The sequence below is a fragment of the Leopardus geoffroyi genome, chromosome A2, assembly GCF_018350155.1.
Source record: "Leopardus geoffroyi isolate Oge1 chromosome A2, O.geoffroyi_Oge1_pat1.0, whole genome shotgun sequence".
NCBI lineage: Eukaryota > Metazoa > Chordata > Mammalia > Carnivora > Felidae > Leopardus > Leopardus geoffroyi.
The window spans coordinates 117,339,929-117,353,388 of NC_059331.1; the positions used below are offsets into that span (position 1 = coordinate 117,339,929).

The 13,460-nt window shown below is 44.6% G+C and overlaps 1 protein-coding gene across 8 annotated transcripts in view; it reads right to left on the bottom strand.

Moving 5' to 3' along the window:
• Positions 1-11,671, bottom strand: part of OSBPL3 (oxysterol binding protein like 3) — a 178,505-nt gene extending 166,834 nt beyond the window's left edge. For 4 of the 8 annotated variants that reach the window (XM_045495111.1, XM_045495108.1, XM_045495110.1 and 1 more), the window contains exon 1: positions 11,356-11,671. The gene's annotated coding sequence lies outside the window, so the exon portion shown is untranslated. The remainder of the gene's footprint in view (positions 1-11,355) is intronic. The other 4 variants (XM_045495115.1, XM_045495112.1, XM_045495114.1 and 1 more) reach the window with 1 other exon arrangement.
• Positions 11,672-13,460: the final 1,789 nt, after the last annotated feature.

The window sequence follows — 13,460 nt, forward strand, 5'->3', positions numbered from 1 at the left end:
TAGCCTCTGACGTTCTCCACCAGCTATAGAATACTTCCTCAAAGATAGCTCCCACCATGTCACCTTCTTGTTCACTGTCTACAGAATGAGACCAGGATCCAATCCAGTTGGGCCCCAACCTACCTCTCCCTTCTCATATCCTGTCACTTTTCCCATAAAAAAACAGTCCACTTTTCCTTAAAACAGTCCTTATCATCATACTAGAAGGTTCCTCACTCCTTAAAAATGCTACACCCTGACTCATCCAGCATTGTCGACAGGCTGTGCTTTCTACATAGTCCTCTGTTCCCTTCCTTTGTCCCAATACTATGTGTCCTTTGAAGCCTGGCTCAAATGCCCACTTCTCTGCAAAAGCACCCCGCATTGCTCTTTCTGCGCTTCTCTAGCATGGCAATACCTTGTTCACAGCAAGGACCACCCCTCCTTGTCTCTCACAATGTTCCTTAAGAGCAGTGGCTGTGACCAATTAATTTTTTCATGCTCCCTGCTTCTACGTAGCACCTCATGCACAAGAAATTGTTTTTAATGAAATGAAAATGCCTTCAGTGTATATCAGAATCACCCGAGGGGCTTGTAAAAACACAGATTGCTGGGCCCACCTGCAGAACTTCTGATTCAGTAGGTGTTGGGGAGAGGCCCAAGAATCCACATTTCTAACAAGCTCCTGGGTGATGCTGATACAGCAACTGCTAGAACCCACTTTGAAAACCACTGCCTCAAACCACATCATAAACCTCAAATTGAAAGCCTTTAGAAACTAGGACACAGTATGTCCAAAAATCCCATGGAGAAGGAAATCTTCTCAGGCTGGGTGTCATTTAGATATGGGTAGATTTTTTCTTGTCCATCCAGTTCATCCTAAAAAGGTAGTGAATGGCCCATGACCACCAAGGTAGAGACACTGCTATGATTAGATCCATTCTCTGGATCCCAGTCCAGTGCTCTCCCCGCATTGAGGGGCCCTCTGGTCAAGGGCCTGGCATTAGAAGCAGAATGACCAGACTGTTCCCTTAGTGACTGTGAGTAAACTACTTAAGCCACTCTAGGCCTGTGACGGTCAGGGGTTGGGTGGAAGCAAAAGAAACCAGCCTGGCAAATGAAACCAAACACAGTATCTTGGAAAACTACCGCTATGCAGGCACACATACAAGTTGTGTCTTTCCACGATGTCGGTTTTATTCAATCCTAAAGCAAAGTTAATCATAATTATAAAGCAGGTTCAGGATTCCAAACTCAATGACATTTCACCATGTGATTAAACCTGCCTTCTTACGCAGCACACAGAGCAGAACCTAAGACAAACCACACAACAGACAACAGAAGGGTGTAGGAAGTTAACGAACCAAATGTGAAGTCAATCTGTGAGCATGTGGTTGAGATAAGGCCTTGGGCAGGCCCAGGTCAGCTCTGGGCACTAACTGCTGATTATGTTCAAGCAGGAAGGATCTCGGTTCTTTTCAGCAGCAGTTGTCTTTTTTTAAGGGGTTAGGACTCAAGGATCTGACAGTTTGCTGCAAAAATCCTCCCCTTTTTAAAGGGATTGAATCGGTCATGGGCCCCTGCAGACCTCCTCTGTTTCTGTTTGTTATCAGTTCTGGGGTGTCAGCTGATGCTGGTCCCGGAGATACCTCATAGCTGCAGTACCTTTAACTCTTTGCGTCATTGCTTGACTAAGGCCCCTGCTTGACATGTGAGACTCCATTTTGCTCTCTACAACCAGTTTAAGGAATTTAAGAGGAGGCTGGAGAGGCCAGCACTGGCATAGCTTCCTGGGAATGGAAGCCAGGCCACAACAATGTGGTACAGACAGGAATGGACTCGTCAGGACACACCCTCAGCAGCAGAATCTCCATGGCCCTTGGCACTCACCCAGAGTCCAGCAAGAGGCATGTGACTGGCCTGGCTCACAGGGCCACCCATGGCCAAGGAGAATGGAGCCCTGGTTCTGGACTCGGCAAACTATAGGCAAAGAAGTGATTCCTCAAATGGAAATCAGGAAGGGTAAGTGGATGTTGGACAACTAAAGAGCAAGTAATCGCTCCTGAGCCTCTGTTCAGTCATTGGTAAACTAAGATGATGATAGCCACCTTACAAGTTATTGAAAATCTAACAAGATAGTATAAGCAAAGCACTTGGGCTGGCACGCGGTTAAGTTCTTCACAGTTACTAGGTGCCATTGCTATTTTCATTATTCTTTGTAATTATATGCCATTAAAGGCAGCATGGCTCCAAATTCCCCAATGACTCCAAAGGACACCTCAGTTAATTCTGTAGACAGCAGAAATCTGCTTGAAGCAGTCCTGAAACTGTGAGGAAAAAACCCACGTGGGTCTTCCCCATATTCTTTGAGGCTTTCAAATACCCCACACTCACTGCATCTCAGATGCTAGACAAAGGAGCAACTCTAGAATTTGAGCCAGCAAATGATTTTAAGCTACTTTCATGGCTATGCTAGAGAACAGATTGTTATATCTCATTCAGTTTCAGTTACAAAGGTGGTAAAAACTCAACTTTCGATTCAATTCCCAGCAGCAAATAAACAAACCCTGTGTAGCAACAAAGAAAGCAATTTAAAAGCTCAGGACAGGCATTAAACCCCTCCTTCTAGTCAGTTCCACCTGGCCTCTGGCAAGCAGTACAAAGACACAAAAAGGGTAAGATTTTGCTTGGACCATCATCCTCGGAGGATCCCCAACCCCATTCTCTCCCCTCCTCCTTCTTCAGACAATCAGCAGCCTGAATCATGACCTACAGAAAAATAGAACTTTCCTCCCCAGGGCCCCAATTAAAATCCAGACTCATTCCCTTTGAGCCACATATCCCCACTGTAACAAACAAATTCTCTGTGATTGTTTAATATCTCTGTCCCCTTTGAAACTGTAAGCTCCTCGAGGGGAGGTTCCACGTTCGGACAGTTCATCACCATATCCTATGTACACAATGTGGTACCCGACACAGCGTGTGTCCTCAATAAATAGTTGTTACGTGTCTGAGCAGAAATCATATTCCATGTGTTCATTCCAGGGAGGCATTTACTTCAAGTTTAATAATGTCTGTGAGACTAAAAACATAATATTATTTAGTGAGATTTAAAAAATAACTCTTGCTTCGAAACATTTAAGATCACTGCCCACTCACAAATGATTTGGGGAAAGAAATTTGCTTTATTAGACTTACACTGTAACTTTACATTTCCTGTATTATAACATTTGATACCAAGAAAGAAAATAAGTGTGGGAATCTTTAATGGCACTATATTTTAATACATATGTGGAGAAGTGTTATATTGAGAAAAGTGACCCACACATTTTTGAAAAGTCAGGTTTTAATATGTTAACTGTAGAGAGTAAACAAAATAATAAACTTGATTTTATACTGACAGTCACAGATCCCTTGATGATCTCTTGGGCTGTTCATGATGACTTAATTCTGTTCTGCTTAACAGTAAAGCTATTTATCAATTCAGGTCCACTCTCTAGGAGTAAACACAGACATTCAGAGAGCAACATGATAATCGTCTAAAAAATTTTATATGAAGGCAATGTGTTTCTCAGCTGTAAATCCATGTATTGCTATTTAAGAATCATATTCCACTCATATTTCAGGGGTCTTGGGGAGCCTAGAAACAATCACATTCTGACTCACAAACAAACAAATTTAGGCAGAGTGACTATAAATCAAGTCCAGAAAAATTCAACTTCAGGCTATAAACACTATGACTAAGAACAATGAAGTTACCATTGCATTTTCTGTATTTCTCCAAGATGAAGGAAATATTTAATCAACTTTAAAACAAAAGAATCAGATAAATAACTAAAGGAACAACTCCCTCATGCTGCTATTCCATCTATTATAAAAGAATTTTTAAATTTTCACATACAAGCAGCCCAGGAAGGGCTGTACAAGGCTACAGTCTGCCTGTTGTAAGCTTCTACAAAGAATGATCTTTGAATAAATCCATATTTATCAATCTTTTCACATAAGAGGAATCATTTCCGAAAAATATTTTACTTCAGACTTTTTTTTTTAATTTTTTTTTTTAATGTTTATTTAGTTTTGAGAGACAGAGAAACAGAACCTGAGTGGGGGAGGAGCAGAGAGAGAGGGAGACACAGAATCTGAAGCAGGCTCCGGGCTCTGAGCTGTCAGCACAGAGCCCGATGCGGGGCTCGAACCCACGAACCATGAGATCATGACCTGAGCTGAAGTCGGATGCTTAACCAACTGAGCCACCCAGGCGCCCCTACTACAGAGTTTTAAAAAAATTCAAATGTCTTTGATTTTAACTTACGAAAAATCTCCAACATATGCAAAAGTATACAGCAACACTGTCTCAAAAAAAATGTAATATGACCCATATATGAATTCTAATTTTTAAGAAACCAGTTAAAAAAAGTAAAAGAAAATAAGTAAAATTTGTTTTAATTATATATTATCATAATATATCCAAAATATTATCATTTGAACATATAAACAAAAAATATTGAGATAATCTTATTCTTTTTTGCACTCTTTGTATATTACCCATACTGTATATCTCAATAAGGATTAGCCACATTTCAAACACTCAACAGCCATTTGTGGCCCATGGCTGCCCTAGTAAACAGCTAATATAGACAATAGTACTAAAAATCTCATGAATTCTCCAGACAGCTAACAGACACATGAAAAAATTCTCGACATCACTCATCATCAGGGAAATACAAATTAAAACCACAATGAGATACCACACCACACCAGTCAGAATGGCTAACATTACCGACTCAGGCAACAAGAGATGTTGGCGAGGATGTGGAGAAAGAGGATCTCTTTTGCATTGTTGGTGGGAATGCAAGCTGGTGCAGCCACTCTGGAAAACAGTATGGAGGTTCCTCAAAAAAATTAAAAATACGACTATCCTACGACCCAGCAATTGCACTACTAGGTATTTATCCAAGGGATACAGGTGTGCTGTTTCAAAGGGGCACATGCAACCCCATGTTTATAGCAGCACTATTGACAATAGCCAAAGTATGGAAAGAGCCCAAACGTCCATCGATGGATGAATGGATAAAGAAGATGTGGTATACATATACAATGGAGTATTACTCGGCAACCAAAAGAGAATGAAATCTTGCCATTTGCAACTACATGGATGGAACTAGAGGGTATTATGCTAAGAAAAATTAGTCAGAGAAAGACAATCATATGACTTCACTCATACGAGGAATTTAAGATACAAAATAGGTGAACATAAGCGAAGGGAAGCAAAAATAATATAAAAACAAGGAGGGGGCCAAAACATAAGAGACTCTTAAATATAGAGAACAAACAGAGGGTTACTGGAGGAGTTTGGGAGGGGGGTGGGCTAAACGGGTAAGGGGCATTAGGAAGACACTTGTTGGGATGAGCACCGGGTGTTACACATAGAGGATAAATCACTGGAATCTACTCCTGAAATCACTGTTGCACTATATGATAACTAACTAGGATGTAAATTAATAAATTAATTAATATTTTTTTTAAAATCCCATGAATTCATCACCCAACTTCCATAATCATTAACTCATAGACAGCCTTGTTTCCTCTAAACTCTCTCCCCAACCTCAGATTATTTTGAAGTAAATGCTAAAAATCATAGCATTTCATCCATGTTCAAATTTCCTTCATCTTTTTTTTAACAGTTGTACATTTGTTCAAATTGGAATCTAAACAATCAACTATGAGGATCTCTTTTTAATGACATTTTGGATGACACCAACATAACAGGAGTTGTACTTTTAGTAAAATGCTTCCTTCATTCAGATGTTTATTCCACATCTATCTTGCGTCAAACACTGGTCTAGTCCCAAGACACAACCACGAACAAGACTCAAAGGAACTTGTGGCTTAGTTCCTGCCTGCACAATAGGACCACTCAAGGCAGCTTTAATAAACAATAACAGTTCCATCAATGGGCAAACGGATAAATAAAACATGGTATTAGGCAATAAAACCGAATCAAGTACTGATTCATGCTGTAACAGAGATGAACTTTGAATACAATATGTTTGCTGATAGAAGCTACACACAAGACCACAGAGTGTGGTTCCAATTACATGAAATGTCCTGGATAGGCGAATCCATACAGACATAAAGTAGGTTAGTGGTTTCGGGGTGAAAGAAGAGACTGCAGATAGGGGCGGATTTCTTTGGGGGGTGACGAAATGTTTTAAAATTAATTATGGTGATAGTTACACACCTGTGAATATACTAAAAAATCATTGATTTGTATACTTTAAGTGGATGAATTGTATAAAATATGAATATCTCCATAAAGCTGTTATTTAAACAGCTATTCCAGTATAGCTGGAATACTACCCAGCTATAATACAGAATGAGAATAGTCCTTTAAAACAAAATAATTCCAGTGACCAACACTCCTTACCCCCAGCCACCTGATCCAGAAGCTTAGGGGGTGGGGCCTGGGTAGGGAAAATTTTTTAAAAGATCCCTAAGGGATTCTAATGTAAGTCAAACAAGAGTCAGCGGTTTCAAGGAAGATTCAGTCGAGTGATCAACAGTTACAAAACGGTATGATAATGGCTCTCTATAAAATGGGTAGGCAGAGTGGCAAGAGTGTTCTCCAACTTTAACTTGGAGGTGGGAGAGGAAGACTTCTTGCAAGTGACATCCATGCTGAAATGTGATGGACGAGTGGGAATTAACCAGGTGAACATGGGTGAGAAAGAAGAGATTACAAAGAAGACGGAAGTTCATGCAAAACGGGGAGGCCAGAGCACATTATGCATAGCCCTGGGGATACAGGCAGGGTGCTGCATTTAGTTCAATGTGACTGGAAACCCAGAGCAAAGTGATGAATGATGAACTGTGAGCCAGAGGTGATTCACAAAGGTTCTGGTAAATCAGGTTACAAATGTGAAATGTTCATTTATCAATAAAAAATTGACCAAAATATAGTTCAAATTCCATAAGTTTTACTTCATTTTTAATAACACCACCATATATATGAAAAAATAGTGCATATAAAAGGCATTTATTCTACAATGTTTATTTGTGAATGGGTCTGAGATCTCCTTACAATATCTCCAAGGTGAAAACAATCAGAATAGGTACTTCCCCAGGGATTTAAATAACTAGGATTTCTTTTACTTCATCATAAGTTGATGAAGGCATTACAATATTGTGGATCAAAAAGTAGGAAACAAAATGCCACATTCCAATTACATTTTTCACAGAATATTCTAACAGAATATAACCAAATACAATCCTTTCATATTCTCTTTTTAATTGAGCACCTGCTGTGGACAGGATACCACACTTGGTGATCTGAGGAACAGAAATATGAGGAAAGTGTACTAGCTGTGCTTTTAAGGCATTTACAATCTAGTAAGGGAAGCAATACATTTGAATAAATAACTAGGCCAGGAGGCAGAGGGGTGGGGGGATTGCTTGGATGGGCGGAGGAGGTAGGAAAGGAACAAAGTACTAAAGGAAAGAAAGAAGCCAACATATTCAGTGGTCAGAAACTAAACTGAGGGCTCATTTTGTTTTTTAAATGCTGTGAGAGATGAAGTTCAAAGACATTATTGTGGCAGAAGTGGCTTATGAGTTCAGCCTTTAAAGAGTTGGTTTTTCACAGCTAGAGACAATGAAAGAGCTTTCTAGGCAATGAGAGTGTATGGGCCAAGGCAAAATGCTCAGTTGCTGAATAAAGTGCTCAGTTGCTGCCGGTGCACAGAGTTGGGGAATGAAGGGGGAAGGCGGGCCCTGAGCCCAGGCTGCAGAATCCTGACTATAGGCTGGGGACTCTACACTTAAATGGGAAGAGAAAGGACTTGGCGTTTCAGGCTCAGATCCACCTGTATTAGCTGTGAAGCAGCCTCATCTGGAGCACAACTTTTCCAACCCTGACCCGGAATTATAATAACAGTGCCTGCTCTGGTGTTGCTCTGAGGATTAAAGGTAGTAACTCATATACGGCATGCATGACAATAGGGCACAAGACGTTTGGCAACTACTGCTGCTGTTATTAATGTTATTACTATTAACTATAGAAGCCACTCAGGAAGTTTTAGCAACATAAGGACAGCACTTAAAGCATTGACCTGAATGTGATACGAAGGAGACATTGTAGGAGGAAAATCTGCCTGTAAGTAATGGTAGGACAGTGCAGCAGTCCTAAGACCCCGAACTGAGATGGTGCAGGGGCAATGGGAATGGATCCGTGTGAAAGATGCTAAGACAGGGACGAGAGTTGGGGTGAGCTTAAACGTGGCCTGAACAGTAGTGACTGGAAAGTCAAGAGGGAATTTTCCAGAAGAAAGGGGTTAAAAAGCGGATGAGTAAGATGTAGACAGAAAGGAAATTCACAGAGAACTAGACAGCTCTCAATTATGCCTGGAAGGCTCTATCTATCTTCCTTCCTGTGCACACCCCCCCCCCCATCACTTCTGTGGACATTCTGGGTTGGAGGGTTCCCCAACCCTCACTGGAGTACTCCTAAAATGGAATTAACCATTAAGAAAATATAGTACTGCCAATAGGCACATTATAAAACTGGATTATCCAGACTCTCATGCAGGGAAAAATGTTATATTACCCCCTAAAATGGGAATGGAAGAAGAAAAACAAATGATCGCAAATTCCTTTCCACCCTATTTTGCCATTAGCCCTTGAGGCATGGTAACCTTAAAACTCTTATCTAACTTCTCCTTGCCCTCAGTTTTATTACAAGAGTACAGAGCTGAAATGTAGTTATTTTACTAAAAGGTTGCTGCAGAAGCTTTTAGAATTAGTAGTGATTTCTGACTCTCCTCTGTTCTACATATGGGAACAGAGGAACTAGCTGTCTTTCCAGCACTTTCCTTAAGAAGCATAAAGCATTACTGCGTTCAAAGTTCATTTGCCACAGTGAATAAAACCCATCAGATTTCTCTTCAGATTTAAGCGAAAGGTTCAATTTAGATTTAGGTGGAAGAAGAATTTCCTTCCCTTTTATATTATTAAAAGTCCCCCATCTACCAAGCCCACAAAACCATAAACTCAACCACAAAAATCAATGGCAGTAAGAGTCTCAACAATTCAGAAAATAGTACAACTAGACACTTGATATCGTCAGTGATAACTTTATAGCCCAACCTCACATGGTTTTAATATATTGTATCATTGGACCCTATCATAAGTTAACAACTAATTAAACAGTGGGAACAGGAGAAATTTCTATGTAGTAGAACGATCTAAAGATTTAGAGTCAGAAAAACCATTGACAAAACCGAGCTCAGCAATTTACTATTGACCCTGGGCACGTTCCTGAACCTAGGCTGCGGTTTTTTGATCTGAAAAACGGAGACAACCTCACAACATTGCCTATAAGATGGTAAAAATTAAATGAGATAATACAACCTACTGCAGCCTGGTAGTATCTGTCCTACAACATAACTATTAGCTATTATTGAAACTGTTACCTCAATGATAAAGCAACAAATATTCTTTTGGCTAAGCAATACAGTTTTGTCACAAATAAAGTTAAACAGAGGCACCTGGGTGGCTCAGTCCGTTGAGCATCTGACTCCGGATCAGGTCATGATCTCACGGTTTGTGGGTTCAAGCCCGGCGTCGGGTTCTGTGCTGACAGCTCAGACCCTGGAGCCTGCTTGGGATTCTGTGTCTCCCTCTCTCTCTGCCCCTCCCCCACTCTCACTTTGTCTCACTCTGTCTCTCAAAAATAAATAAATGTAAAAAAAAAATTTAATAAAAAAATTTAAAAAAACAGATAAAGCTAAACATCTATTGGTTTTAATGGTGAAAAATACATTTTAATTTCTTGGAAGTGGTCCAGCACAACAGAAAACGGAATGGAATTCTAGTTCTGCCAGGATAATCCTGGGGAAATTGGTTAACCTGCTAGAGCCTAACGTCCCATCTGCTTAGAAATACCTAATAATAACATTACAGTAATGTTTAATGAGGTAATCAATAGAAGTTTCCAGCACATATCCGGTTCTTAGTAGGTACTCAAACAATAGTAGTTACTGGTATTTGTTAATTTTCTGAATAGAAAAAAAAAAGATAAAAAAGCATGAAAATCAAAACCAGCTATGTAATCACCATTCTTCATATTTTACAGAGAAGTTTTTATTCGTTTATTCCATAAATTTTTCTTGCAGGCACTATTGTTGACTTTGGGGATGCAGCGATGAACATGACAAAGTCTTTGCTTTCCTGGAACTTTCATTCTGGTAGGGGAAGCCAGACAGTAAACAGCCCAAGGCGATCGTTTCAGAGCTAAGAGGAACACCAAACTGGGAAGGGGGGTGGGTGCTAGCAAGCTGGGGGGGGGAGGGGGTTGGCGAGGGGTAATCGTCATTTAGCTAGGTGCATTTCTGCCCAGGCCTGCGTGAGTGGTCTCCTTTGGCCAGAAGGGGGAACTTCATCTTGTATGATGCTTAGGGGTAGAGTGTGGATATCAGAAGTCAGACCTACATTTTTTCCTGTCTGTGTGAGGATCTCTTTTGCAGCTGCAGCTTAAAATATTTCTAAACGACTCAACCCAGTTCTCAAAATCTGAGGCTCAGTGCAACATCAGCGGGGGAGGGGGAGGCGGTGGAGGCTTCGGATGCACTTCAGCACAGACCCCTTCAGATGCACAAACTTTACAGACCCCTCAGCTAAGGGGTTCCGACTGAGCCTGGTAGTTTGTGAAACGGAGGAGGAAGAGTACAAGTGTGCAGAAGGTGGCTGGCAAGTTCACTAACCCGGTTAAGAAGTATCTGAACGATCTACCATTATGCCCTCCGATGACTCCAGAGGCTGCAAACGCTTCCCAGGACGCTGGAAGGCCCGAAGGGGCGGATGCCCTCAGCCGGGAAAACCGAGAGTGGGGCGGGCCAAGCCAGGGGACCCAGGCGAGCCGGGCGCTGCAAGGACAGCGTCGCCCGCGTCCCCCCAGCACGCCCCATCCCGCGGATGTGGTAAGGCCGCGCGCTCGGCCCACTTAAACAGGTTTCCTGTGCCTCTCGCCCCGGCGCCGCGCCTCTCGGCTGCCCAGAACAGCCTCTCCGTGCCGAACCCTCCGGCGCCCGGACCCAGGCCCCGGCGCTCCGAGCCTTCTCGCCGTCGATCCTGGCCAAACCGTCCCTCCCAGGACGGAGCTCCAGGGTGGGCAGCACCCCGGCCTTACCTCCCCGGAGGCTGGCGCCGGCCCCGACAGCAATCTCTCCTGCTCGGGGCTGCCCCACCAGCCAGGAGCGACAGGAGGCAAACTCTGGTCCTACCGAGACTGTTGGCGCCCCTCAAACCGGGGTCCTTGCGAGCCAGCATCGCCTCTGGCCCTCACCACCCCAGAACCCTTCTGGCGAGCGTCCCGGCGCTTACCTGCACGCTCCGCCGTCGGGGACTCCGCCTAGTTCTCCGGTGCCCGTCTCCCGGCTTCGCCCGCAGACCCGGGAGGAGGCAAAGCCGGCTTCTCCGGTCCCCCCGCAACGCGCAGCTGACAGTTCCCGTGCCAGCAGCAATAGACGGCGGCGGGGACGGCCACTAGCGGATGGACAGCGGGGCCGGAGTTCGCGCCGCGTACTGACCGCGGTGCGCTGGGGTCCCCGGCGATGCCAGGATTGCCGGCGCTGCGGACGCGCAGCCGGTTCCCAGTACTTTGCCCAGAACTTCTCCGCGCCGCCAGTAGATTAGCGGGAGGAACACAGCCAGGGGCGGGACGAGGAGGAGGAGCCTGCGGGGGCGGAGCCACACAGAGGAGGGCCGCGGGAGGCGTGGCAAAGTGACCACACTCCCACCAATCGGGAGTCGACCCGAGGAAGGAGGTGGGGCGATGGTCTCGTAAAAAGCGAGCGGTTTCCGTGACGCAGTCGGGGCACTTGGGACCCCTGGTTTTCCGCGGGTGGGAAGGGCGGAAGGAGGGGAGAGCTGCCGCAGCGTCAAAGAGGGGCTACTGGCAGCTCAGCGCGCAACCTGCGTGCTGTAGGAGCTCAATAAATGTTGGTCGAGTGGCATTTCCAGGACAGGGAAGGAGGGAGAAGAGAGGGCGGTGTGGGAGGGGCTTAAGGAGAATGTTCCTGGGGATACACGTGCGAACAGGCAAAGAGGACTCCATCTCTTGAGGAAGTCAGAGGCAAAGGGATTGAGAACGGAGAAAAAACGTGGTGAAGGGAGGCTTGCAGGCATTGGACGACGAAGAGCAGAGAATCGGTGTGGGACCCCGCCCAAGACAGTGACCCTAACAGCCAGAGGCAGTGGCGCAGATTGGTGCCGGGGCCCCAAGAGAAGACCTGAGGGGAGTGTAGTTGTTCTGTTTTATGCTGTTCCTGTGCAAAGGGGAAGGAAGAGAGAGCATCATCGTTACAATTAAAATGCCAGAGCCCCTTGGTAGACAAGGAAGTCCACCCGGCTTAACTGCCCAGTGGCTCCTCGGCCTCCTTTGATCCTAGCGTGAATGCAGCAACTGCTCACCTGGGGTCAGTTTGGAGCCTGCAAGATGTGCGAGTGCCGCAGGTGGCGGGGTGGAAAAGGAATGACCAGTTACAGGGTGCCTGACTATGTGCGCCTGAAGCAGATGTGGCTTTGCTTCAGGGATAGCGGCACACCAGGTTCCTGCTCTCAAGGAGCTTACGTCTTGGTGGGGAGACATACCATAAACCAAGAACATACACAAATATAAACAAACGGGAGAATACTGATGAACTATGAACAATGACGCAATTGCTAAGCAGAGTTTTCCTAAAGTGTTGATGTATGAGACAGGGAGCTGTGAAATGCCCTGAGGGCCTCTTGGAGGAGGTGGCTTTTTTTTTTTTTTTTTTTTTTTTTCCGGGTAAGAGGTGCCACACCCCAGTCTCCGGGAAGAGCGTTCCAGGCAAAGGAAATGGAAAACGTAAACTGTTTAACTTCCCTGAAGACCCATGTAACTAACCTACCTGACCCAGCTGAACAAGGAGTGTGGCTCGCTAGGCTCCGTGCTTGGCACAGACTACAGGCTCCAAAATGTTAAATTCCAGCGCCACACACGACCTGTGGCGCTCGACGTATTTCCCAGTCTCCCAACTACCCCAAACTGAGATGTTTAAGTCTCTTGCCGGAGCCACACTATTCACATGTCATTCGTAGCTGTCGGTTTTTCCGCTCTCTGGAACCGTCCCCGTCGCAGAATGTCTGGGACTGTCAGTTTTCGATGTGGCAGGCGGCGAGCAAGGTTGGGAGGCTGGACGCGCCGCAGAACGAACTGACTGTGCTGCTGTCCTCGTCGGACACACGGAGAACCTTAGCGGAGATCTCAAATCTTAGTCACTCGGGAATTCTTAAGTCACCCCCCTCCCCCACCGGCACCCGAGGAACGCCAGGTGGATGAACTTGTCTGGCAGGTACCCGGACCATTCATTCCGAATTCAAGGAGGCACCAGGCCCACGCCCCTCCCGGAATGTCTGAGAAGCCCAGACTTTGTTTTCCCAGTCCTTCCTCCATTTTTCGG